At 39.2% G+C, this 4,747-nt stretch overlaps 1 pseudogene; it reads left to right on the top strand.

The window, feature by feature from the left end:
- Positions 1-352: 352 nt before the first annotated feature.
- On the top strand, positions 353-1,047 carry LOC111178979 (peroxiredoxin-6 pseudogene; annotated as a pseudogene).
- The last annotated feature ends 3,700 nt before the right edge of the window (positions 1,048-4,747 follow it).

Below are 4,747 nucleotides of genomic sequence, written 5' to 3'. Positions count from 1 at the left end.
AGATTTAAGCTATTGTACTGGACATTTCTGATGAAATAATTCCAAAGGGTTTTGTGGAATAAAGTGATCATATAACTTTTCTTTTAAGTTGACAACAAGAAAACTTTTCTATGAATAAATGTTGAAAGGACAATGAGAGTTCATGAAGTGTTGACTATATTTCTTTAGTCATGTTTGTTCAACACACCAGTTACATGTGTGTGTTTACTGTATTTTAGGATTCAATTGTAAAAGTCTATGAAGGATTAAAGTAGTAAAATAGCATAAGGATTTAAGACTTTGGTAGCACTACATCAAAATAATCATTTTATATAAGAAAATGGAGTCCTCCTTCCGTGTCACCGCTGCCACCATGCCCGGAGGGCTCCTTCTTGGGAACGAGGCTCCCAACTTCGAGACCAGTACTACCATTGGCTGCATCCGTTTCCATGACTATCTGGGAGACTCATGGGGCAGTCTCTTCTCCCACCCTCGGGACTTTACCCCAGTGTGTACCACGGAGCTTGGCAGACCAGGAAGCTGGCACCAGAATTTGCCAAGAGGAACGTTAAGATGATTGCCCTTCCAGTAGACAGTGTTGAAGACCATCTTGCCTGGAGCAAGGATATCAGTGCTTACAATGGTGATGAGCCCACAGAAGAGTTACCTTTTCCCATCATTGATGATAAGAATCAGGACCTTGCCATCCAGTTGGGCATGCTTTACCCAGCAGAGAAGGACGAAAAGGGCATGCCTGTAACAGTTCATATGGTATTTATTTTCGGTCCTGATAAGAAGCTAAAACTGTCCATCCTCTACCCAGCTACCACTGGCAGGAACTTTGATGAGATTCTCCGAGTCATTATCTCTCTCCAGCTGACTGCAGAAAAGAGGGTTGCCACCGCAGTTTATTGGAAGAATGGAGACAGCGTGATGGTCCTTCCAACCATCCCTGAAGAGGAAGCCAAAAAACTTTTCCCTAAAGGAGTCTTCACCAAAGAGCTCCCATCTGGCAAGAAATACCTCCACTACACCCCCCAGCCATAGGCTCTCCACGGAGTTGGTGCAGGAGCTGCTCACTGAGCACCGTGAGCCAGAGGATGCCAGCTGCCCGTTATGTTTTCCTGCAGCAGTACCATAAAAACATCCTGGTGTGATCAGAGCCAAGGTCTTTAGGTTGCTATATACTGGCTTATTAAATGAAAATGGCACTAAAAATTCCTTGGGATTCTTTGCTCTGTGCCTTTAGCAGCATTCTCTTCTGTTCATATATCTTAGCATTCTCTGCTGATTCTCTTTGAAATTTGAGGCTCATCTTGTTGGATCTCTGCAGGGTTTATGACCAACAAGGTGGTACCAGTTTATGGTGGAAAAAGCCTGCTTTGCTCTATCATAGAATGAGTATCAGTTTTCTTCAGCTGTGCTAATCAAATCCTTTCTTCTGTTACCCATTTTGGGAAGGAATAGAACTTGGGGTTCAACTTCCTCTGTACATATCTACGTATGTAACCTAAGAACTTAGAGTAACCCAGATATTCTTCAATATTCCATGTTTTGATCACAACTGGGGCAAAACCTTTTCAATTCTGTAATTTTCCAGTAGATAACTGAAGAATGAGCAGGGGGAAGGAATCTTTAAGTATTTTGCTATCAAGAAAAATTTTCAATAAATTTCTATTGAAAGTGGGACGCTACAGAAAAGGTTCCACTTGCCTGCCAGGGAGGTGTACCAGAGGCATGAGTAACACAACAGTGCCAGGTGCCTTTCAGAGCACTTCTGGTTGTCAGTTGGCTCTACAGTGAAGTGCACATGAAAGGGCACACCTTGGGAAGAGGGGAGAGGATGACTGAAAATGTTTTATTATAGATTTATTCTTGCAGTGGAGGAGGGGGACTATTTTCTGAATTTTACTTCTTAGTGATCAGCAAGTAAATCCTTTGTTAAAATGTGATCAGAAAATTCTGTTGTCACATTTTCAAGTACTTGTTCAGACTCATGTCCTGAGGGCAGATATTTCCTTGCTAGATTTGACACTGATGCTTTTCTCCAAAGACAGATACATAAAATTTCATATAATGAAAATGGAGGAGCAGCTGATGAAGATGTGATCCCAGGGACTTCCCTGGTGGTCCAGTGGTTAAGACTCCACGCTTCCACTGCAGGGGGCACGGGTTTGATCCCGGGTCAGGGAACTAAGATCTCATGTGCTGCCCAGTTCAGCCAAAAATAAAATAAAATAAAATGTGTTTCCTTTGCTTTGAAAAAAAAAAAAAAAGGACTATTTTCTTTAATTTTTCATTTTTTAACACAAATTTAATCTCATTTTTAGGTTGGATAAATTTTGATAAAGAATAGTAACTAACACTTTTGTTGGGGATTGGCTATAGAAATTTTTTTTCCTATTAAGTGTCTAGAAGATATGTTTTCAGTTATACTAGGAACTGATGACACCATAATCAGAGGAACACAATGTATAAAATAAATTGTACACTATTCACATTGATAGTTCTGCTACTATTTCTTAAGGAATGAGTTTTCCAGTGGCAAACTCTTTGGAAGACACTTTGTGTGTCTCCCACTAATATGTGTATTTCTATTCATCATCTCCTCTGCTTCTCTGTGCTTATATGGCCATTCTATGAGGTGACCATCACCCTGATACGAAAACGATATAAAGATACTACAAAAAAAGAAAATTACAGACAAATATCACAGATGAATATAGATACAAAATCCTCAACAAAATACTAGTAAACAGAATCCAACAACACATTAAAAGGATCATACACCATGATCAAGTGGGATTTATCCCAGGGATGCAAGGATTCTTCAGTATACGTAAATCATTCGGTGTGATGCACCATATTAACAAACTGAAGGAGAAAAACCATATGATCATCTCAATAGAGGCAGAAAAAGCTTTCGACAAAATTCAGCACCCATTTATGATAAAAACTCTCCAGAAAGTGGGCAAAGAGGGAGCGTACAATCTCTTCAATAAGTGGTGCTGGAAAAACTGGACAGCTACATGTAAAAGAATGAAATTAGAACACTCCCTAACACCATACATAAAAATAAACTCAAAATGGATTAAAGACCTAAATGTAAGGCCAGACACTGTCAGACTCTTAGAGGAAGACATAGGCAGAACACTCTATGACATAAATCACAGCAAGATATTTTTTGACCCACCTCCTAGGGTAATGAGAATAAAAACAAAAATAAACAAATGGGACCTAATGAAACTTAAAAGCTTTTGTACAGCAAAGGAAACCGTAAACAAGATGAAAAGACAACCCTCAGAATGGGAGAAAATATTTGCAAATGAATCAACTGCCAAAGGATCAATCTCCAAAATATATACATAGCATATGCAGCTCAATATTAAAAATACAAACAACCCAGTCAAAAAATGGGCAGGGCTTCCCTGGTGGCGCAGTGGTTGAGAGTCTGCCTGCCAATGTAGGGGACACGGGTTCATGCCCCGGTCCGGGAAGATCCCACATGCCGCGGAGTGGCTGGGCCCGTGAGCCATGACTGCTGAGCCTGCGCGTCCGGAGCCTGTGCTCCACAACGGGAGAGGCCACAATAGTGAGAGGCCTGCGTACTGCAAAAAAAAAAAAAAAGGGCAGAGGACCTAAATAGGCATTTCTCCAAAGAAGACATACAGGTGGCCAAGAGGCACATGAAAAGCTGCTCAACATCACTAATTATTAGAGAAATGCAAATCAAAACTACAGTGAGGTGTCACCTCACACCAGTTAGAGTGGACATCATCAGAAAATGTACAAACAACAAATTCTGGAGAGGGTGTGGAGAAAAGGGAACCCTCTTTCACTGTTGGTGGGTATGTAAATTGATACAGCCACTATGGAGAACAGCATGGAGATTCCTTAAAAAACTAAAAATAGAATTACCATATGACCCAGTAATCCCAGTACTTGGCATATGCCCAGAGAAAACCATAATTCAAAAAGACACATGCACCCCAATGTTTATTGCAGCACTATTTACAATACCCAGGTCATGGAAGCAACCTAAATGCCCATCAACAGATGAATGGGTAAAGAAGATGTGGTACATATATACAATGGAATATTACTCAGCCATAAATGGAACGTAATTGGATCATCTCTAGAGACGTGGATGGACCTAGAGTCTGTCATACAGAGTGAAGTAAGTCAGAAAGAGAAAAACAAGTATATATTAACACATATATGTGGAATCTAGAAAAATGGTACAGATGAACTGGTTTGCAAGGCAGAAATAGAAACACAGATGTAGAGAACAAATGTATGGACACCAAGGGGGGAAAGCAGGGATGGGGGTGGTGGTGGGATGAATTGGGAGGTTGGGATTGACATATAAACACTAATATATATAAAATAGATAACTGATAAGAACCTGCTTTATAAAAAAATAAAATAAAATTCAAAATAAATAAATGAATGCATCGTAATGTTTTACATCACGTTCTTAGATAAAGCAGTGCAATTTGCAAACAGGTACTACATGTAAATGAGAAAACGTTTATTAAACAACAAGAAGGCAACAGAAAAGCAGTGTGCTTGGAGTTAACTTTCATTGTATACTGAAATATTACTATATTGTATTATATATTGAATGTATTATTTACTAAAAATATGATTATTGTGTGATATGCCTTTTGAGATTATAGTCAAGACTTAATTATACATATATTTAAATTTATTTTCAACATATTAATAGCAGTTAGAGAAATAACATTTTAAGTTGTAGAGTTCCCTG

This window comes from Delphinapterus leucas, chromosome 5, assembly GCF_059928025.1.
Source record: "Delphinapterus leucas isolate spDelLeu-1000000601 "Yukka" chromosome 5, BTC_Dleu_Yukka2, whole genome shotgun sequence".
NCBI lineage: Eukaryota > Metazoa > Chordata > Mammalia > Artiodactyla > Monodontidae > Delphinapterus > Delphinapterus leucas.
Note: the sequence above shows the minus strand (reverse complement) of the source record. Positions and strands in the feature narration are given on the sequence as shown.